Here is a 25,675-nt window from a genome sequence, read left to right as displayed (position 1 = left end):
TGATACCTGTAGTCATATAAACCTCATACACATGATACCTGTAGTCATATAATCCTCATACACATGATACCTAAAGTTATATAAACCTCATACTCATGATACCTATAGTCATATAAACCTCATACTCATGATACCTGTAGTCATATAAACCTCATACTAGTGATATCTGAAGTCATATAAACCTCATACACATGATACCTGTAGTCATATATACCTCATACTAATGATACCTGAAGTGGTATAAACCTCATACACATGATACCTGAAGTCATATAAACCTCATACTCATGATAACTGTAGTCGTATAAACCTCATACACATGATACCTGTAGTCATATAAACCTCATACTAGTGATACCTGAAGTCTTATAAACCTCATACACATGATACCTGTAGTCATATAAACTTCATACCCATGATACCTGTAGTCATATAAACCTCATACTAGCGATATCTGAAGTCATATAAACCTCATACACAGGATACCTGTAGTCATATAAACCTCATACACATGATACCTGTAGTCATATAAACCTCATACTAGTGATATCTGAAGTCGTATAAACCTCATACACATGATACCTGTAGTCATATAAACCTCATACACATGATACCTGTAGTCATATAAACCTCATACTACTGATACATGTAGTCATATAAACCTCATACTAGTGATACCTGAAGTCGTATAAACCTCATACTCATGATACCTCTAGTCATATAAACCTCATACTAGTGATATCTGAAGTTGTATAAACATCATACACATGAGTACCTGTAGTCATATAAACCTCATACTAGTGATACCTGAAGTCGTATAAACCTCATACACATGATTCCTGTAGTCATATAAACCTCATACTCATGATACTTGTATACATATAAACCTCATACTAGTGATACCTGAAGTCGTATAAACCTCATACTCATGATACCTGTAGTCATATAAACCTCATACTAGTGATATCTGAAGTTGTATAAACCTTATACACATGATACCTGTAGTCATATAAACCTCATACACATGATACCTGAAGTCATATAAACCTCATACTCATGATACCTGTCATCATATAAACCTCTTACCCATGATACCTGTAGTCATATAAACCTCATACCCATTATACCTGCAGTCATATAAACCTCATACTAGTGATACTTGTAGTCATATAAACCTTATACTCATGATACCTGTAGTCATATAAACCTCATACTCATGATACCTGTAGTCATATAGACCTCATACACATGATACCTGTAGTCATATCAACCTCAGACCCATTTTACCTGTAGTCATATAAACCTCATACTAGTGATACCTGAAGTCGTATAAACTTCATACACATGATACCTGTAGTCATCTAAACCTCATACCAATTATACCTGTAGTCATATAAACCTCATACACATTATACCTGTAGTCATATAAACCTCATACACATGATACCTGTAGTCATATAAACCTCATACCCATTATACCTGTAAGTCATATAAACCTCATACTAGTGATACCTGAAGTCATATAAACCTTATACACATGATAACTGTAGTCATATAAACCTCATACTAGTGATACTTGAAGTCGTATAAACCTCATACACATGATACCTGTAGTCATATAAACCTCATACTAGTGATACCTGAAGTCATACAAACCTCATACTAGTGATACCTGAAGTCATATAAACCTCATACACATGATACCTGTAGTCTTATAAACCTCGTACACATGATACCTGTAGTCATATAAACCTCACAGTAGTGATACCTGAAGTCGTATAAACCTCATACACATGATACCTGTAGTCATATAAACCTCATACTAGTAATACCTGAAGTCATATAAACCTCATACTAGTGATACCTGAAGTCATATAAACTTCATACTAGTGATACCTGAAGTCATATAAACCTCATACTAGTGATACCTGTAGTCATATAAACCTCATACACATGATACCTGAAGTCATATAAACCTCATACTCATGATACCTGAAGTCATATAAACCTCATACACATGATACCTGTAATCATATAAACCTCATCCCCATGATACCTAAAGTTATATAAACCTCATACTCATGATACCTGTAGTAATATAAACCTCATACACATGATACCTGTAGTCATATAATCCTCATACCCATGATACCTAAAGTTATATAAACCTCATACTCATGATACCTATAGTCATATAAACCTCATACTCATGATACCTGTAGTCATATAAACCTCATACTAGTGATATCTGAAGTCATATAAACCTCATACACATGATACCTGTAGTCATATATACCTCATACTAGTGATACCTGAAGTGGTATAAACCTCATACACATGATACCTGAAGTCATATAAACCTCATACTCATGATACCTGTAGTCGTATAAACCTCATACACATGATACCTGTAGTCATATAAACCTCATACTAGTGATACCTGAAGTCTTATAAACCTCATACACATGATACCTGTAGTCATATAAACTTCATACCCATGATACCTGTAGTCATATAAACCTCATACTAGCGATATCTGAAGTCGTATAAACCTCATACACAGGATACCTGTAGTCATATAAACCTCATACACATGATACCTGTAGTCATATAAACCTCATACTAGTGATATCTGAAGTCGTATAAACCTCATACACATGATACCTGTAGTCATATAAACCTCATACACATGATACCTGTAGTCATATAAACCTCATACTACTGATACATGTAGTCATATAAACCTCATACTAGTGATACCTGAAGTCGTATAAACCTCATACTCATGATACCTGTAGTCATATAAACCTCATACTAGTGATATCTGAAGTTGTATAAACATCATACACATGAGTACCTGTAGTCATATAAACCTCATACTAGTGATACCTGAAGTCGTATAAACCTCATACACATGATTCCTGTATTCATATAAACCTCATACTCATGATACTTGTATACATATAAACCTCATACTAGTGATACCTGAAGTCGTATAAACCTCATACTCATGATACCTGTAGTCATATAAACCTCATACTAGTGATATCTGAAGTCATATAAACCTCATACCCATTATACCTGCAGTCATATAAACCTCATACTAGTGATACTTGTAGTCATATAAACCTTATACTCATGATACCAGTAGTCATATAAACCTCATACTCATGATACCTGTAGTCATATAGACCTCATACACATGATACCTGTAGTCATATCAACCTCAGACCCATTTTACCTGTAGTCATATAAACCTCATACTAGTGATACCTGAAGTCGTATAAACTTCATACACATGATACCTGTAGTCATCTAAACCTCATACCAATTATACCTGTAGTCATATAAACCTCATACACATTATACCTGTAGTCATATAAACCTCATACACATGATACCTGTAGTCATATAAACCTCATACCCATTATACCTGTAAGTCATATAAACCTCATACTAGTGATACCTGAAGTCATATAACCTTATACACATGATAACTGTAGTCATATAAACCTCATACTAGTGATACTTGAAGTCGTATAAACCTCATACACATGATACCTGTAGTCATATAAACCTCATACTAGTGATACCTGAAGTCATACAAACCTCATACTAGTGATACCTGAAGTCATATAAACCTCATACACATGATACCTGTAGTCTTATAAACCTCGTACACATGATACCTGTAGTCATATAAACCTCACAGTAGTGATACCTGAAGTCGTATAAACCTCATACACATGATACCTGTAGTCATATAAACCTCATACTAGTAATACCTGAAGTCATATAAACCTCATACTAGTGATACCTGAAGTCATATAAACTTCATACTAGTGATACCTGAAGTCATATAAACCTCATACTAGTGATACCTGTAGTCATATAAACCTCATACACATGATACCTGAAGTCATATAAACCTCATACACATGATACCTGTAATCATATAAACCTCATCCCCATGATACCTAAAGTTATATAAACCTCATACTCATGATACCTGTAGTCATATAAACCTCATACTCATGATACCTGTAGTCATATAAACCTCATACTAGTGATATCTGAAGTCATATAATCCTCATACACATGATACCTGTCGTCATATAAACCTCATACTAGTGATACCTGAAGTGGTATAAACCTCATACACATGATACCTGAAGTCATATAAACCTCATACTCATGATACCTGTAGTAGTATAAACCTCATACACATGATACCTGGAGTCATATAAACCTCATTCTAGTGATACCTGAAGTCGTATAAACCTCTCACACATGATACCTGTAGTCATATAAACCTCATACTCATGATACCTGTAGTCATATAAACCTCATACTAGAGATATCTGAAGTCGTATAAACCTCATACACATGATACCTGTAGTCATATATACCTCATACACATGATACCTGTAGTCATATAAACCTCATACTAGTGATACCTGAAGTCGTATAAACCTCATACACATGATACCTGTAGTCATATAAATCTCATACTAGTGATTCCTGTAGACACATAAACCTCATACTAGTGATACCTGAAGTCGTATAAACCTCATACTCATGATACCTGTAGTCATATAAATCTCATACTAGTGATATCTGAAGTTGTATAAATATCATACACATGATACCTGTAGTTATATAAACCTCATACACATGATACCTGTAGTCATATAAACCTCATACTAGTGATACCTGAAGTCGTATAAACCTCATACACATGATACCTGTAGTCATATAAACCTCATACACATGATACCTGAAGTCATATAAACCTCATACTCATGATACCTGTAGTCATAAATCTCTTACCCATGATACCTGTAGTCATATAAACCTCATACCCATTATACCTGTAGTCATATAAACCTCATACTAGTGATACTTGTAGTCATATAAACCTTATACTCAGGCATACCTGTCAACCTCTTAGCTCAAGAAATCTGGACATAGCCCAATAAAATGGGGCACAAAGGCTCAAAAATAGGGACACATTTTAAATATTGGTCATATAGACTTAGAAAGTTGCTGGAATACCAGGATTTGTGTTAGCATGTATTTTCTGAAGGTTATGAAATCTGAAACTCAAATTCATGTCATTAATTAGTGACTTTAATCCTTAGATCATCCCAGTGATTTGTCAAAAAAACAAAATTTTTATGAGGAACAATCCAAAAATATGAGACAAAAATCTGGACATTCTGCGAAAATCTGTACAGTTGAAAGATATGCACTCATGATACCTGTAGTCATATAAACCTCATACTCATGGTACCTGTAGTCATATAAACCTCATACACATTATACCTATAGTCATATAAACCTCATACTAGTGATACCTGAAGTCGTATAACCCTAATACACATGATACCTGTAGTCATATAAACCTCATACCAGTTATATCTGTAGTCATATAAACCTCATACATATGATACCTGTAGTCATGTAAACCTCATACACATGATACCTGTAGTCATATAAACCTCATACCCATTATACCTGTAGTCATATAAACCTCATACTCGTGATACCTGAAGTCATATAAACCTCATACACATGATACCCTTAGTCATATAAACCTCATACTAGTGATACCTGAAGTCGTATAAACCTCATACACATGATACCTGTAGTCATATAATCCTCATACTAGTGATACCTGAAGTCATATAAACCTCATACTAGTGATACCTGAAGTCATATAAACCTCATACACGATACCTGTAGTCTTATAAACCTCGTACACATGATAACTGTAGTCATATAAACCTCATAGTAGTGATACCTGAAGTCATATAAACCTCATATACATGATACCTGTAGTCATATAAACCTCATATTAGTGATACCTGAAGTCATATAAACCTCATACTAGTGATACCTGAAGTCATATAAACCTCATACTAGGGATACCTGAAGTCATATAAACCTCATACACATGATACCTGTAGTCATATAAACCTCATACTATTGATACCTGTAGTCATATAAACCTCATACTGGTGATACCTGAAGTTGCATAAACCTCATATACATGATACCTGTAGTCATATCAACCTCATACTAGTGATACCTGAAGTTGTATAAACCTCAAATACATTATACCTGTAGTCATATAAACCTCATACTCATGGTACCTGAAGTCATATAAACCTCATACACATGATACCTGTAGTCATATAAACCTCATAATAGTGATACCTGAAGTCATATAACCTCATACACATGATACCTGTAGACATATAAATAAGCCTCAGCTGTTTTCCAGTCCGTGACTATGGTACAGTAAAAATTACACTGGTCATTACCCTCCTGAAATTTTATAATGTAAATTAAATGTATTGGTTTTCCACTTGATAAACAGTCTACAGTGATCAATCCAAATAACCACATCTGGAGCATTCTGCAAGAGAATTATATTTATACAAATTGCTTAGAACAAAGTTACTGAAATTTTCTATCATGTGGTTATATTTGCACGTCTTAAAACAATGCCACAAAAAGGAATTGTTTACAGAGTATCAGATTTATGACAAAGGAGAAAGGAGTATCATTTGACTCTCTCTTTCACACATTCTCACATTCAGCCTTCATTAATTATCTCTGAGGAGGATAGGTTCATTGGTTTATAGGTAGGTACTAGCCTATCTGGCCGAAGGCATTTATAAGCCTAGCCAGAATGTGTTGGCTTTCGCCATCCCCTTAGATTAGTTCCCTGTGCCTCTGTCCAGCAGACCCACTGAAGTGATCCCCGGGGTAAACTTTCTTTTTCCCATCCACTCGTCAAGGTTTCTCTTGAAGAGTGTTAGCGAGGAGCCCTGCCTAATGTAGATTGGAATCTTGTTCCAAAGCATGGGAAGTCCCTGGGATAGGAGTCTATCTCTCCAGCACATCCTATTTATTGTTGTGATGAGGTTTAGATCCCTAGAGCGTGTGACTCGAGGGGATATGGTTTTCTTTAGGTGGAGCATGTCCATCAATTCTGGGTTGGACATGGCCTTGTATGCCAGGCAGAGATCACCTCTGAGTAGGCGGTATGCGACCGAGTACAGCTGGAGTTTCTTCAGTCGAGCTGCATACAGCATCTGTTTGAGGCCAGTGATCCTCTTGGTGAGGTAGTTCTGTGGTCTTTCCAGCTGTTGCAGGTGTCTTGGAAGGTACATCCCAAATGGGGTGTTGTACTCTATGATGGGTCTGATGAGTGATGAGTAGAGGGGCACAGTGACCTCTTTTGATCTGGATGCGAACTCTTTTGTGATTAGGTGGGCAAAATAGAAGGATTTTCTAACCACTTTGGCAATGTGATTATCGAAGGAGAGATTACGATCTACTTGGGTCCCCAGATCCCTTATTATGTCTTATGTATTTAGGTGACTACCACCTATGTGGTAGTTTGTGGGTACTTTATTTTTTCCAAAGGGGATGACTATGCACTTTTTGGCATTTAGCTTGAGGTCATGATTTTGACACCAGGTATCCGTCTCAGTGAGACCCTTTTGGAGGATGTCTGTATCAGCTGGAGAGTCAATTATAGCCCCTAGTTTGCAGTCATCTGTGAACGTGGTCAGCCATAGCCCTTCTGTGCTTGCCTGTACCTCTGAGAAGTATATGCTGAACAGGAGGGGTCCTAGGACTGAGCCCTGGGGAACACCACTTGTAACCGGTTTAGAGTCGGACCTATCTCCCGCAACTCCCACCATGTGGGTTCTGTCCTTGAGCCAGTTTGCAACCCATCTTGTGACATAGGGGTTTATGTTCAGGCTGGTGAGCTTGTCTATAATACCAGAATGGGGAATGGTGTTGAAGGCTTTTGCGAGGTCTAGGAAGGCTGTGTGTACCATCTTTCCCTCATCTATAGCCTTGGTAACTGTCTCAAAGAAGTCCACCAAGTTTAGGAGGCATGATCTGCCCTTAATAAAGCCAAATTGGGTAGGGTCCAGTGTTTGGAGGTTCCTAATGTCTCTGTTAATGAGTTCCATCATGATGCACTCCATAGCCTTGCAGACCAAGCTAGTCAGGCTTATAGGGTGATAGTTCCCAGGGTCTGTTATGGCTCCACCTTTGTGGAGCGGAATAACTGTTGCTGTGCGCCACTCTATGGGAACATAGGCTGTGGAGAGGCTGAGTTTGAACAGTGTGTTTAGGTGAGGAGTTAGTTCATCTTTGAGCTCATGTAATACACAGCCTGGGACACCATCCAGTCCCATTGATGCTGTGTTTTTGGCTTTGGAGAGGGCTGTTTTAACCTGAGTGTCCATGATTTCAGAGGCTCTACATTCTTCTGGTATGGTTATAGGCCCTTTTGGGGGTGAGAGGGGGGTGAAGTTTGCACTGAACCTGTCTGCCAGGATGTTGGCAATATTGGTCGGTTCAGTGTATTTTGTGCCATTCTGCACTAACTCCGAGCAAATCTGAGCATTGCCACTTGATTCTTGACATAGCTAAAGAATGCCTTGTGGTTTTCTTTGGAGTCCTTGGCAATTTTTCTTTTGAAGCTCACCTTGGATGATTTTATGAGGGATCATAGTTTCTTGCTGATACTGATCAGGGATGTCTTCCCTTCTTGGGATTTTACTCTTTTCTGTACTAGTTTCCTCCTTCTGTTGTATAGTTTGTTTATGGCACGGGTCCACCAGACTGGTTTCCTTTTCTTGGAGGAGTGAGTCTTGGTTTTGCTTGGGATAGCATGATCCATGCATTCGTGTAGGTGCCCGTAGAATGCATTAGTAAAGGATTCTGCAGCTTGGACAGCATTATTCTTTAGCATGGGGGCTTTGAAACTTTCCACCTCGGTCTTAAGTAACGTGAAGTTTGCTTTTGAAAAGTTTTTCATGGTGGTTTCCTTGTCCGGGGGTGGGGGCAGAATGTGGATATCCAAAGTGATTTGTTTATGGTCAGATCTAACCAGTGAGGGGTTGACCACCGGTGTGGAACACCAGTCACCCATGTTGGTGATGACCAGGTCCAATATGTTGTCACCTCTGGTGGGAGTGTTGACCAGTTGATCCTGGGCATTTGAGTTTATAAATTCTAGAAAATGTTGGGCAAGGGAGTTAGTACTTGAGTAGTTCTCCCAGTTAATGTCTGGGTAATTGAAATCACCCAATATTAGGCTGTTTGGTAGGACCTTTATGTTTCCCAGTATTTCCAGAAATGTGGAATGGGGTTCCTGGGACATGGTGGGTGATCTGTAGCAAGCTACAATTTGAATTGCAGTTTTGCCCATTGTTAGTTGCAAGTGGATAATCTCTGAAGCATCGTGCTATGTCACTAACCTGGAGGTGTGGGTATCCTTGATGAATATGGATACACCCCCACCTTTTGTATTTCAATCCGGGTTCTGTGGCTGAAATGTATGGTATGGGTTGTGCTGGGGTGCTCTCTGGAGCCTTAAACTAGGTTTCTGTTACTGCACATACATCGATTTTCTCCATACTGAGGAGTGCCTCGAGTGTGTGCATTTTGAGGTTTAGACTTCTGGCATTGAGCAGCATTACCCACAGTTTTTTGTTACTTGTGCTATTTACAGCAGTGGGTTTGTCTTTTGAGCCTTGCCTAAAAAAGGCACTATGGGGGTGGCAAGAGCCTTGGCCAGTATTCAAAAGCCTAAGGGTGACAGGTGCAAGCCATCTCTAACGAAGTAGCATGGCTTATCGAGCATGTCATCCCAGGTGGACAGACACTGGATCCCCTTTGAATGACACCAGAAACTTAGCCAATTGTTAAAATTGATCATTTTTTCTTTATACCGAGGTATCATTCTTGGTGAGGGCAGGAAGCTACTCAGGGTCAGGGTCATACCGGCCTGGGCTACATGATCAGAGAGCTCCTCCATGTCTCTTTTCATGTAGTCCAGGGAGGTACAGCTCAGGTCATTCACACCAACATGGACAATGATAGAGTCATATTTGTACTTGTTTTGGAATGACCTGAGTGCTTGTAGTATGTGGCAGATCCTGGCACCCGACAGGCAGCTAACATTAACCTTCTCCTTATTCAGCCTAGTGAGTGGGATGTCAGTGTGTTTGACTTTAGAATCACCTATTACTAGTATGTTGGGTATGTTATTTTGTCATAAGAGCTCTGATTGCATGGCACACTGGTTTTGTGAAGTATGCGTTTCATGGTTTGTGTTTGGGGTGGAAGTTGCTTGGATGTCTGCTTTGGAGGTCTCTGTTGCTTTTGCAGATTTTTATTTAGAGCCTCCAAGTATGTTTCCGTGTATTTATGTGTGTTTTTTGCTGGTGCTGGTTTAAGGGGTCTATGTGAGACTGATGGTTTGATGCAAGTATTTCCCTTCTCCTCTTGACTGTCTGATCCAGTCTTGAGTTGAGAGAGCTTAGCCTCCAGTTTGGCTGTATAATTGCATCTCTCGTGTGTATCAGTGTTTGGTGGTAGGAGGAGAGGGTTGACTGTGTACATGAGGCAGTTTATACATTGCCTCAAAATGCCCATATTCACCTGTTGGACTGGAGAGTACACCTGAAACTGCCCTTCAGACATGCCTGGATAGGTACAGTGAACTGTTTTACTGAATGTCGAATACAGAGCCTTGTCCTTCTGTACAGTATAGGGGGGTATAGTGCTAGGGTTTATAAGTGCTTGCTATGAGTTTTGAGCAAGTGCCAGGCTGAGAAATGAATGGCTTGAGTGCTTAAGTTGAAAGTTTGTCTAGTTCCAAGAGAAAAATTGAAGAGGAGACTTTGTGGAGTTGGGAATAGTTATACCATAGCTAACCAGCGCTGCCAGGCGCACAAAACCAGGCAAATGCGTTTTTTATAGCAGGGAAATGAAAGAGATAGAAATTAGCCAGAAACGACCAATAAACTACTAATTTCTGGGCTGAAACCACTCCTCCAGAGACAGATAGGCTGCTCAAAGCTCTCCTCTCTCACAGGTGAACAGAGACACTTTCTTCTATCCATGTAAGGCATGGGCAAACACAGAGATTTGTAACACGGCCCTGAATTCACCACTAACCTGAAAAACTAGACTATACTAGCTTAGAAAGGCAGGGAACAAGTATTTTTGTTTGTTTTTTTCAGAAGATAAAGCAGATGCAATCAAAAAATACTTTAAATGCACAGAAAATAATACTTATTGTTATATATCTCAGATCAGAGTTGTAGTCAATGACCCTAGTAATAAAGTAGAAAGAAACACAAATACAGTAAAAGCAGATGAATAAAGTGCAACTTATATATATATATATATATATATATATATATATATATATATATATATATATATATATATATATATATATATATGGGTCCCCTTCACATGGTCGACAGTTCATTTGATCGACTTTTATTTGGTCGACAATTCATATGGTCGACAGGCAGATTTGCCCCCTCCCCAATGTTGTGCGACCCTGGAGTTGATATATATAGTTAGGGGGGTGTGGGGGGGCACAGCCCCCCACATTGGGGGGGGTGTGGGGTGAAGCCCCCCACATAAAACTGCTTGTCGATCAAATGAATTGTCGACCAAATAAAAGTCGATCAAATGAACTGTCGACCATGTGAAGTAGACCCATATATATATATATATATATATATATATATATATATATATATATATATGGGTCACCTTTAGATGCCCGACAATGCGTTTGGCGACACGAATCGACGGGACAAAAATACCGACAACGCAGATGACCGACAAGGTGAGAACCCGACGGACTCGGTAAGTGTGCGATCGAGTGAGGGATTTAGTGTTAGGGAGCGGACAGGTAAGTGTGCGATAGTGAGGGACTGTGGGTGTAGGGGTGGGTTAAGTGAGTTAGGGTTAGGGTGCAGGTAGGGTGTGTGTGTGCGATAGTGAGGGACTGTGGGTTAGGGGTGGGTTAAGTGAGTTAGGGTTAGGGTGCAGGTAGGGTGTGTGTGCGATAGTGAGGGACTGTGGGTTTAGGGGTGGGTAAGTGAGTTAGGGTGCAGGTAGGGTAAGTGTGCGGTAGTGTCGGACCTTAGGGTTATATATATAAAACAATAGAAAATGAACAAACTGATTTAAACAAGTTACCCAATTAATCAGAAAAAAGCTGAAATCTGAGACCTGTTCCAGCAGTCTTCAATCAGACAAGTTCTAACTGCACACTCCTACCACTAGGGGTGCAGGGGAACCTTCTCCAAAAAAAGATGGTCTGGATCAGTGCTCAATTTATACAAACAAAGCTAGATTCACCAGGCCTGAATCTGGTCTATGCTACAGCAACAAGGTGCACCAATTTCAAAAAGAAACAGTTCAAATAAGCAGGCACAATAAGCCTGTGACCAGAAATTCCCAGCGCAGAAGGGCAGAATCCAGCCTCTCCTTCCACAAGAGTGCAGACCACAAACCTTCTTAATGTAGAATAACTGGCCTGAAGCTCAAGTGCTTAAACCAGAAGTAATACACTTTTAGAAGAGCAGACGCTGAGCCTTCAATCAGCAATTCCCAGCTTAGAAGGATGTAAGCTACCTGTCCTACCACAACAGTGCAGACCACAAACCTTCTTAATTTAAAACAACTGGTAAGAAGCCCAAGTGCTTAAACCAAAAGACTTAGAATAACAGTTACAATTTAATCAGGCTACTACCAAGCAGTAATAAATGCAGCAGAATAAATAAAATTGAGTACTTTTAAGAAGAGGTAAAAGCAAAATAAAGTAGGAGGGAACACAAGCACAATAAAAGCAGAAGAATAAAGTGCATTTTTTGTTAGTAAAGTGCAAGGAGAGAGGAAGGAAGAACCTACGTGGGTTGGCGTTCTCAAATCTTCTCTCTGTATTAAGTAGCGTGAACACTAGACTCAGGATATGATCTCACTGTACTCTGTTAAGTGAGCAAATGAGATGGACCCAGGAGGAGTGTTCAAATTCAGACTTACAGGAGGGGCGGGCAATTCCAAAGCCACCAACACTAACACCAAGACAAGAACAGGGACGGTGGGTGGGGAACTAACTGCAGAGAAACACACAGCATACTATTCAGTGAAAACAATTAGGTAACAGAAAAAATGAAATACAGTACTTTTAAAACTGCAAGTTTGTACTTAACAGAAGACTAAAATACAATACTGCAAGTTTGCAGTTAACTTCAGCTTCTCATGCAGGTGATTGTAGCCAACCAAATCTCTCAGAAGTTGAGCATAAAATGAATTCTCAAACTTTGTGGCTAGCACTTAAAGTACAGAGGAAGCCCTCTAGGCTAACAGTTAAATATCAGATAATAAAGAAGTGAGAAGACCACCACCCCCTCTTATATCAGAAAGACACACAGCACACTATACAGGGAAAGCAATTAGGTAACAGAAAAAATGAAATACAGCACTTTTAAAACTGCAAGTTTACACTTAACAGAAGACTAATACACAATACTGCAAGTCTGCACTTAACTTCAGCTTCTAGTGCAAGTGATTGTAGCCAACTAAGTCTCTCAGAAGTTGAGCATAAAATTAATTCTCAAACTTTTTGGCTAGCACTCAAAATACAGAGGAAGCCCTCTAGGCTAACAGTTAAATATCAGATAACAAAGAAGTGAGAAGACCACCACCCCGTCTTATAGCAGAGAGACACACAGCACACTATTCAGTGAAAACAATTAGGTAACAGAAAAAATGAAATATAGTACTTTCAAAACTGCAAGAAGACTAAAATACAATGCTGCAATACAATACTGCAAGTTGGATGTGTATCATTTTTTTTAAAAGACAGCAACTTAAGAAAGCAGCTGGTCCAGATGGGGTTTCACCCTCCTGTTTAAAACATGTGCTGATCAACTGGCTCCTATTTTTACTCAGATTTTTAATAAATAATTAGAGCTGTGTGAAGGTCCTTTATGGTTCAAACAAGCCACACTCATTCCAGTGCCTAAAAATCCACTATAACAGGACTGGATGTCTACAGGCCTGTTGCTTTGACATCAGCGGTCATGAAGACTTTTGAGAGGCTGGTGTTAGCTCACTTGAAGGATATTACAGCTCCCTCATTGGACTCCCTTCAGTTTGCTTATCGAGAGGACCTGTCAGTGGATGATGCAGTTAATATGGGCCTGCACTATATCTTGCAATATCTTGACAACCCAGGGACATATGCAAGGATTCTGTTTGTGGACTTCAAACTCTGCATTTAATACAATAATTCCAGAATTTCTACACTTGAAACTTTCCCAGCCTTCCGTTCCTGCTTCCACCTGTTAGTGGATCACCAATTTTCTAACCAGTAGGAAACAGCAGGTGAAACTGGTGAAATTTACAGCAAGCTATCCCATAATCAATACAGGTGCCCCTCAGGGATGTGTGCTCTCCCCACTGCTATTCTCCCTCTACACTAATTACTGCATCTCTAAGGACCCCTCTGTCAAACTTATTAAATACGCAGACAATACAACTATCATCAGACTCATCAGGAATGGTGATGAGTCTGAATACAGACTGGACGTTAAGCAGCTGGCCCTTTGGTGTAGTCATAATAATCTGGAATTGAACACTTAAAACTGTGGAGATGACAGTGGACTTTAGGAGTGGTACTACATTATTATCCCCCCTCATTATATTTAATACTGCTGTGTCAGTTGTGGAATCCTTCAAGTTTTTGGGATCTATAATCTCCTGGGACTTGAAGTGGGAGACCAATGTAGGGTCCATCATAAAAAAGGCACAACAGCAAATGTACTTTCTGTGACAGCTGAGGAAGCTCAACCTCCCACAGGAACTGTTGATTCAGTTCTACACAACAGTCATTGAGTCTGTTCTCAGCTCATCCATAACAGTGTGGTTTGAATCTCTGTCTAATCATGACAAAAATAGGTTACATTGAATAGTCATGTCTGCCAAAAATATCATTGGTGCTAGTGTGCCCTCCTTAAAGGACCTGTACTATTTCAGGGTCATGAAAAGGGCAGGGAAAATCATCACTGACCCTTCAAATCCAGGCCACCATATTTTTGAACTATTACCATCAACCAGGCGTTATAGATTAATATGCACCAAAACAAGCAGATATAACAACATTTTTTTCCACTGGCTATCAAGCTCTTGAACAGTTAACTCAGCTTATTAGGTTGAGGGCATTCTTTTTCCCAAGCCTCCAAAAATTCTGCAGTATTGTTTACATATTGTTAATACTTGTTTCTCTCAGAGTTTATTTCATTATTTCTTGCACTGAGTTTCACTTTGCACCTTGTATGTATATGTATATGTATATGTAAATGTATATGCATATGTATATATATATATATATATATATATATATATATATATATATATATATATATATATATATATATATATATATATATATATATATATATGGGTCTACCTGACAAGGTCGACAAGCCACAACATCGACAACCAGTTTACCGACACCACATAACCGACAGTTCACAAACACGAAACCTCACATGCCCGACAACGAAATCACTGACACCACATAACCGACAGTTCACAAACATGAAACCTCACATGCCCAACACACCATAATAACAACAATCAACAAACAAAACAAATCCCTGTCCAAAAGCACACACACAACACAAGCACACCAAAATCCTTACAAACCCACACTAAACCTCACATACACAACTATCTACAACCTTAACCCAAACCCTAACCCTAAGGTCCGTCACTATCGCACATTTACCTAACCCGCGCCCTAACCCTAACTCACTTAACCCGCCCCTAACCCAAAGACTATCACTACCGCACACTTACCTAACCGCTTCTAACCCTAACTCACTTAACCCGCCCCTAACCCAAAGACTATCACTACCGCACACTTACCTAACCCGCGCCCTAACCCTAACTCACTTAACCCACCCCTATCCCTACAGACTGTCAATATCACACACTTACCTTACTCGCACCCTAACGTCCGTCACTACCGCATACTTACACAGCCTTTTCCCATGTCGGTGTTCTCAGCGTCGGTGTTTTCATCCGTCGGTCTTCTCAGTTGTCGATCTTCTGGCGTCGGTGTTCTCGGTGTCGGCGTTCTGAGCTGCCGATGTTGTCAGACGGACCCATATATATATATATATATATATATATATATATATATAGGGTTCCTGTCAGAAGAACGAAGATGCATTATGTCGAATGCATCTTCGTTGAACTGTAAATGTCGGAAACGCAAAATGACAAAGCGGCTTTTAAGCAAATTCTTTCCCTGGGAAAGAAGTCGCTTGGCCGCTTCTGTCACTTTGCCGTTTTCGGCACTGTAGTGCGATCTCGGAGTTGGTATATTTAAGTAGGGGGGTGGGGGGGCACAGCCCCCCACATGGGTGGTGGAGGGGGGGTGAAGTCCCCCACTTAAAATAGTGTTTAGTGTGCTTTTTTTTGGGGGGGGGACAGCAATTTTTTTCCCTGGGAAAAAATTTGCTGTTCTGGCTGTTCGCTCTTTTTTGTTTTCGTTCTTTTGTGGTCGATATAACAGCGTTCGATCATTTGATCGTTCGCTGTTATAACATAGACCCTATATATATATATATATATATATATATATATATATATATATATATGTATATATCTGTTTATGTATATGTCTTGTTCTTAACAGTTGTATGTATGTCATTCCTGTAATTCATACTTGGAGAGTCACTGAAATAGGAGTCAAATTCCTTGTATGCGTGCATACTCGGCCAATGAATGTGATTCTGATTCTGATTTGGACACTGCAGCACCAATAAATGGCCAGAAGATGACATTCCAAAGGAGATAAAGAACAGAGGATTAAACACTTATATCTTGTACTTCCAACATAATCACTACAAAAGGCCTTTCTTTCACCTATGACCTTGCTACAATATTAAAAGTACACTATATTATGATAAAGATGCTGGGTGAGATAGGGAAGAAATGGCTCCTGAGGGTGGAGATAGACTCATATAGTCCAAATGACTGGAGAATAAGCATACATGCCAGTGTGCAAGAACAAAGGGAACATCCACAACTGCGGGCAGTACAGAGGTATCAAACTCCTGTCACATTGCATGAAAGGCCTGGAGAGGGTGACTAATAAATGGATATGCAGAGTAGTAGAATGTAAGGTGGGAGATGCGCACTTCAGATTCAGATCAGGATGCAGCAGAGCTGACCCAATTTTTGCAGTGAGACAGATAGTTTAGAAGAAGCTAAAGATGAGGAAAGAATCCAAATGGGTATTCCAAGACTTTGATAAATCATATGGCAAGGTCACAAGAAAGTTGGTTTGGGCATTCCTGTGATGGTTCTAAGTCACAAAACCATTGGTAGAGTTAGTGCACGCTATGTACAGGGACCTAATGATTCAAGTATTAACAGTGTTTGGCCTCAAAGAGGTGTTCCCAGTGGGAGTGGGTATGCACCAGGGTCCAGCGCTGAGCAAACTGCTGTTCATACTGGTGATGGAATATGCTAGAAAACAGGTCAGAAGTGACAAATCAACAAAGGTGCTATATGCAGCCAATGTCTCATTACAGGCAGACTCTGTGCAAGCACTTCAGCAAAGGATAGGGGAATGGAATGCAAAACCGAAAGCTCATGGGATGAAACTAAGCACAAATATGATAGGGGTAATGGCAGCAAATGGCAAGAAATCAGAAGAAGCTGAGAACTGAGATAGAAAGGAAGATAGTGGGACACGTTAATAGCTTCATGTATCTGGGTGGAATGGTTGAGGAGATGGAAAGTCTGAATATTCAAAGCTAGAATCACAGGAGATGCTGCCAACTGGTATAGATTGTCAGGTGTAGTGTATGACAGAAGAATGCCAGAGAAGCTGACAAGTACTGTGTATAAAACAGTGGTGTGACCAGTACTCCTGAATGATACAGAAATCTGGGCAGTAAAGGCAGAGCAGATGAGAAAGCTAGAGGTGATGGAAATGAAATCCCTGAGAAGGGTGGTAAGATACACACTGTGGGTCAGATGAAGAAATGAGGAGATGAGTGCACAAGCCAAAGCAGTTACAATTGCAGAAGATATCAAAGGGAACAGATTACATTGGTTTGGGTACATCTGCAGAAAAGCAGAAGATAATAGGTTCATAGGTTCATAGGTTAGTACTAGGCTAACTGCCTTTGCAAGCCATTTTAAGCCTAGCTAATTATCCCCTGTGAGATTCAAACCCTGTACCTTGTGTTTGTAAGGCAAACACCTTAACCATTAGGCCACCCTCCCAACCCCCTCCCAATCTGATGAAGAAGAAGATTTAGGACAGACGGGAAAAAGGTAAGAGAAAATGAGGCCATCCAGTAAAGAGGTGGATGGATTGTGTGAGAGAAGATCTGCAACAATTAGGTGTGAGTATCAAAGAAGGCAGAAGTGTGGCATTGAATCAAGAGAGATGGTGACCATTAAGATGACATCCTGACCCCATGTAGAAAATGAGAAAAAGGGGGCTGATGATGATGATGACATTATGTACCCTACATTAAACAGCTTGCTAGTTCTGGTGGTAAGAAACTTAGCCTCCTGGCAGAGTCACAGGGGGTGACTGGAATGAAGGTGTAGTGTATTCAGACACCTTTCAGTGGGCAGGGATGGAAGGAATGCACACCGAGAGGCACAGACATAGAGTATGATTTCATGGTAGAGCCAGGGAAAGCCTGCTTACAGTTTCTCACTGTGAGTGGATAAGGATTATTCTGTTGGCATATATTCCTTATTGAAGCAAAAGACAGCACATCACAGATGTCTCTGCATGTCCCACTAACAGGAAGTGCAATCCTAGTATGTTTGCAAAATGGGGGGCAGGGGTAGACTGTTTGCTCCTCTGGACCTGTGGCTGACTCTTTTCTCACCACCTAATTCTCACCAGAGGAGAAAGAATGGACTAATATGGTTCCCTTGGCATGAACAAATTGCTTGTAACACTCTCAGCTGCCTTTCTTGCCCACATTGGAATAAATGGGTCCTATGATGAAGGTCCAATAGCCACCAGGCAGGTTGAGGGGAACAGAAAAAAAATACAATATGTAGCTTACATTTTTTTTTTACATACGTAAACATGATATCATTATACATATAATACACAGAAACAGAGAAAGAACAATAGCTTATCATACAGCATTACCTGCAGATGTTGCACAGTCAGTAATTCATTTTAGTTCAGCTCCATGATCAGACCGGCAGCTTGCCATTCTACAGTGATCAACAACCTTTCAGTGCCTTGATGAAAAATTTCCCTGTGTATCTACCAACCCCATAACTATGCCATAAAAATCATTCAAGACAATATAATATGAAAACAACTTGTCTTTCTTACATTCATAGAAAACCAGCACCAAATATTCCCAAACACAAACAAAAAACTTGGAGTATCATGCCTGTACCAAATGGACTAGTTGCACTGCATGGAACCACTGGCCTTTTTAATTAGTTTGCTCACCTTTCTGATTCTGTCTTGAAAGTCAGCGAAAGTTCACCAGGGAGAGGGTAAATATTATAATAGGCACAGCAAAATAATCTGCATGAACCTGCATTTCTGAAGGAAAAAAAAAAGTCTAAATGTAATGTCTGATGCTGTACGCTTATTGTAATCATCATTGTTGTCACAATGTCAGACATTTTAGAAGATAAGAAGAAAAATTCTGATGCATAATTAGGGTCATTTGACAAGTATTATGCCTGCACCTCAATCAGTACTTGTACAAAGATAATACTCAAAACTACATCTGATATTCTTCAGGCGAATAAACGATGTTAATTTAAAAACACTTATCTGATTAACTAATAATGTTCACTACTTACCTGAACCATCATCTAAAATTGTACCTCTTCCTCCAATTCATTCAATCACCTCCCCAGTTTTCTTCCAGATAAACACAGTCCCACATCCCCTCTTCATCTTTACCCCTTTTTGCTTTTTCAGTTTTCCTTCCCCCTCTTTTAACCTACCCCTCTATCTACCTCCTCCTTCCCTACTCTGTATACCATACATAGTCATAAGAAAGTATAGCCAATCCATGTTCATATTGCAAACATCCACCAGTCTATTTTCTCAGAGTTTAAAATAACTGTGACTGTTTTGTACTATAACTTTATCTGTTTTTATTTGTTTTACTGGGTATGATCCAGAAAAGGGTCTAGACAGATCAGTGTTGTACCCTGTCAACAAATAAAATGAAGATAAAATAAAAGAACTTAAAATGATCCACTATGAGTTACTTGTATACAAGTTTTGTACAATACCCATTGCAAGCTTATTCTTATGGTGTAACTAGAGAGCAACAGACATTTTAGAGGATTATTGAATGCATATTACAGTCCTTGTACCCTAAATTAGGTGGTCATGCAATAAACTGAGATCAGACAAGAATTAAATCCTATATATTGCCATTATTGTGTGAGTCAAAGATGTATTATATACTGCAATGCAGGTATGTTACTCTTCTTTAAAAGCATTGAAACCACGAAAGTGTAGGTGTATTTAACTGCCTAACAAATATTACCTTCCAACACCAACAACCAAATGGACTTTTCTTGTAAAGTCAAGCTATGTTACACATTTTACCAAACTCTGAGGTGATTGGGGGGATTGTAATGGGAGCCACAGCTGACCCAGTCTATACTATTACTTTTTGGTATTGTGAGAAAATGTGCATACTTGACCTATGTTTTTAAAATAATCTGTATATGCATATTTGCTTCTTAGATGATATTTCTGTTTTCCAGAGATGATAAAAATTGCTAGATTATTTTATTGCATATTTAGGTAATACTGTAAACGTTTTAAGATTCCCTTTTTAAGTACAGTTTGGATATGACTGACTCTTTGAATGTGAGCATTATTAAGGATATCATGAGTAACTGTTTTAAATCTTCAATATTATGAAAACTAACATTTTCAAAGTATACTTGCATTATGACAGCCACCATACTTATAAAAGAAAAATAAAAGTTTAGTAAAGGGTCAGAAGATTCACTTCTCAAAGTTGATTTGTGAAGAATAAGTTATTTGAGATTGAAATCTAAAAATTTGTGTCCATGATAAAGGATATAGATTATCCCAAAACATTATTACGTGGATTGCATAGAGAATTCAATTAAAATAGGCAGGCAAAGTTAAAATTATATTAGAGAACAAAGACTTTAATTTGTTTGAAAGGAATGGTGGAAGGGATAAAACAAAAGCCATGGTTTTACTTTTTTCTGTGAATGTTCATAATTTTACAGCCATAATAAGAAAAAATTAGTCCTTGCCATTTGATAATGAGATCAGACATAAGTTGGGAAAGAACCAATTTTTTTCCTTAGTCATAATAAAAATATAAAGTAGATTTCAGATATGGATAAACCATTCGATTACATGAATAATAACAATAACTGTATTCAAAATGTGGCAACTGTAAATATTATAAATACATAATTTATGTACCAAATAGAGTGGTAACAAGGTGTGGTAAGGTTATACCATGTAAAGGAAAATATGACCGTTAACAGCTAAGGGGTTTCTACATTGCCACCTTTCTTTCCTAAGAAACGGCTTATGTCACCAAAACTGAGAGCCATCAGAAAAACAAAATTTATGGGAACGCATATTCTGTTAAACATAGAGATAAGAATAGTGCATTAAGAAAACACTCCTCGATTGTCACAATTTTAAACAATTTTTATTTTTTATGCTGGAAAATGTACCTTGTAGTCAAAGAAAATGTGTTTGAAAGACAAAACTTGAGAACAGGGAGTTAATGAGGCAATTATAATCAAATGCCACATAAGAACTTGATCTGCATGAGAATATGCAAATAAATATTTTTAATTACGATCACACAAACTTTAATATATATATTTTTTTGTTTTGATACAATTTATATTTTACATTTTTACACATGAATTTTATTAAATTCTCAGTTTTTAATTCAATAGCTTAAATGAGAAATTTTCTACAGCATAGAAGTGTAAGTCTTTTTGCATTTTATCATAATCAATTTATCTTTTATTTTAACTTCTGCTAACAATTAGATCATGTTATTATGTCTAATCATGTAACTTTTGAAAAATGTTATTTAAACAGTTGTCTGTTTTTATGTTATTTTTTAACATACAAGTTTATTCTCTGGCTTGACAGTCATTCTGTTTTTTTTTGTTTTTTTTTTTGAGCACACGTGTGTGTGTGTGTGTGTGTGTGTGTTCTGTTGCACATTTCATATTAAAACATTTGCTGATGTAAATATCAAATGCTGTTGATAGCTGTTATGTGTACACATTTCCAAAAATACAGTAAGATTTATTTTAGAAATGGGATTGTGGACTTCAGGGTGGGTGCTTGCTAACTTAATTAACAACTGACCCCAGTAAAAATCTCTTTTGTACTAACACAGTGACTACAGAAAGTAGGGCATTATTTAGGTGGACTATGCCAATGTCAGAGATTGGAAAGGTCTGGCACAACAAAGAAACACCTAGATATCCTTCATAGGTTCATAGGTAGGTACTAGGCTATCAGACCAAGGGCCTAAGTAAGCCTAGCCAACAAAGTTCCCTGGCTTATGCCAACCCAAGAAAGTTAATTTCCTGTGCCCCTGTCGAGCAGAGCCACAGAAGTGATCCCCGTGGTGTATTTCCTATTTCCCATCCACTTATCAAGATTTTTCTTGAAGAGTGTTAATGAGGAACTTTGCTTGACATAGATGGGTAGCTTGTTCCAGAGTATGGGAAGTCTCTGGGACAGGAATCTATCTCTCTAGCAAGTCCTGTTTATTGTGGTGACAAGGTTTAGGTCCCTAGAGCATGTAGCTCGGAGGTATTGGGATTTCTTTAGGTGTAGTATGTCCAACACCTCTGGGTTTGACATAGCTTTATATGTTAGGCAGAGATCACCTTGGAGAAGGCGATATTCTTCAGAGTAAAGCAGGAGTTTTTTGAGACGATCAGTGTAGGGCATCTGTTTGAGGCCAGTAATCCTCTTTGTGAGGTACTTCTGTGGCCTTTCCTGCTGCTGCAGATGTCTTGTGAGGTACATTCCAAAAGGGGTGTTGTATTCTTTAATGGGTCTAATGAGTGTCTAGTAGAGGGAAACAATGACCTCTTTTTTTCCTGGATGAGAACCCTTTTGTGATGAGGTGTGCCATGTAGAAGGATTTCCTGACTACTGTGGCAAAGTATTTATCAAAGGAGAGACTACTGTCCACCTGGGTCTCAAGGTTTCTGCCGCCTATGTGGTAGTTTATGGGTACAGAGTTTTTACCAAAGGGGATAACAATGCACTTTTTGGCATTGAGCTTGAGGCCATGGCTCTGACACCAGGCATCTGTCTCAGTGAGGCCCTTCTGCAGGGTGTCCACATCATTTGGGGACTCGACTATAGCTCCTAGTTTGCAGTCATCTGCAAACTTTGTTAGCCGGAGGTCTTCTGTGTTACCCTGTACTTCAGAAAAGTAGATACCAAACAGGAGAGATCCCAGGACTGATCCCTGTGGTACTCCACCTGTCACTGGTTTGAAATCAGATTTGGAGTCTGCAACTTTTACAGTGTGGGTTCTGTCAGTGAGCCAGTTGGCAATCCATCTTGTGACATAGGGATTTATGCCTAGTTTAGTGAGTTTAGCTATAATTCTAGAATGGAGGATGGTGTTGAAAGCCTTGGCGAAGTCAAGATAGGCTGTGTGAACCACCTAACCCGCATCTACGGCTTTGGTGACTCACTCAAAGAAGTTGACCAGGTTCAGGAGGCATGATCTGCCTTTCACAAACCTGAACTGGGTGGGGTCCAGAGTTTGGAGGTTACCAATGTCTTTATTTATGAATTCCATGATGATACATTCCATGGCCTTTTAGACCAGGCTCATCAGGCTAATAGGGAGATAGTTCCCAGGATCAGTGGTGGCTCCCCCTTTGTGGAGTGGGATAACTGTTGCTGTGTGCCATTCAGTGGGCACAAAGCCTGACGTGAGGCTATGATTGAACATGGTGCTTAGGTGGAGAGCCAGTTCGTTCTGAAGTTCATGTAAAACGCAGCCTGAGATGTTGTCTGGTCCCATGGATGCTGTGTTTTTTGGCTTTAAAGAGTGCTGCTTTTACCTGTGAAGTTGTGATTACAGGGACTCTGCATTCTTCCTGTATAGATATGGGCCCTTTAGGGGGTGTGGGGGGGGGGGTAAAGTTAACACTGAACCTATCTGCCAGGATGTTGGCAGTATCAGTTGGTTCTGTAATTTTTGTGCCATTGTGCTGTAACTCAGAGCAGATCTGGGTGTTGCCATTGAGATTCTTAACATAGCTATAGAATGCTTTGTGGTTGTCCTAAGAATCAGTGGCAATCTTGTTTTCATAGCTAGCTTTGGAGGATCTTATAAGGGATCTCAGCTTCTTGCTGAGGCTGACCAGGGAGCTCCTCCACTCATAGGATTTTACTCTCTTTTGCAACAATTTCTTCCTTCTGTTGTAGAGTTTGTTTATGGCAGGGGACCACCAGATTGGCTTCCTTTTTTGGAGGATAGCATCTTGGTTCTGTTTGGAATAGCATGATCCATGCACTCGTGTAAGTGCTTATAGAGTGCATTTGTGTAGGATTCAGCAGTTGTAACTGTATTGTCCATCTGCATGGGTGTCATGAAGTTCGCCACTTCTGTCTTAAGAAGCAGGAAGTTGGCTTTGGAGAAATGTTTTACCATGGTTTCCTTAATGGGGGGGTGGGATGTGGATATCTAGGGTGATTAGCTTATGGTTGGATCTGACCAACGAGAAGTTGACTTCAGGTGTGGAACACCGGTCACTCATGTTGGTAATGACTAGGTCTAGGATATTGTTGCCCCTGGTGGGGGTGTGGATAAGTTGATCCAGGGCATTGGAATTTATGAATTCCAGAAAGCGCTGAGCGAAGGAGTTGGTACATGAGTAGTTTTCCCAGTTAATGGTGGAGTAGTTGAATTCGCCCGATATTAGAGTGTTTGGTTGAACCCTAATATTTTCCAGTATATCAAGAAAAGAGGAGTGGGAATCCTAGGGCATGGTGGGGGATCTGTAGCAGGCTACAATTTGGATTGCAGTTTTGCCCAGAGTTAGTTGCACTTGGATAACCTCGGCTGCATTATGCTGAGCAACTAGCCTGGAGATGTGGATATCCTTAATGAATATGGACACACCTTCGCCTTTGGTGTTCCGGTCCAGGTTAGATGGCCAAAAAGTGTGGCATGAGTTATAGCCTGGCAATGCAGGGGTACTCTTTGGAGCCTTGAACCAGGTCTCAGTCACTGCACAGACATCGATGTTCTCCACTTTAAGGAGTGCCTCGAGTGAGTGCATTTTGAGATTTAGCCTTTTAGCACTGAGTAGCATTACCCTCAGTTTTTCCTTGCCTGTTCCTGTTATGGTGGTGAATTTGTCATTTGAACCTTGCCTAAAAAAGGCACTTTAGGGGCAGCAAAAGCCTTAGCCAGTATCCAGAATCCCAGGGGTGACAGGTGCAGACCATCACTGGCACAGTATTGTGGTCTGTCAACTATGTCGTCCCAGGCAGACAGATACTGGATCCCCTTAGAATGACATCAGAAGCTTAAGCAATTGTTGAAGTCAATCATTTTGTCCTTGTACTGCAGTATCATTCTGGGCGGCAGCAGGATGCTACTCAGGGCTAGGCTCATACCTGCTTGGAGAGTTCTTCCATGTCTATTTTCATGTAGTCCAGGGAGGTACATCTCAGGTCATTCACACCAACATGGACAATAACAGAGTCATATTTGTACTTGTTGTGGAG

This window comes from Protopterus annectens, chromosome 2.part0, assembly GCF_019279795.1.
Source record: "Protopterus annectens isolate FY-2018-M chromosome 2.part0, PAN1.0, whole genome shotgun sequence".
NCBI lineage: Eukaryota > Metazoa > Chordata > Ceratodontiformes > Protopteridae > Protopterus > Protopterus annectens.
The sequence above is the reverse complement of the archived record's forward strand: the minus strand, read 5'-3'. Positions refer to the sequence as shown.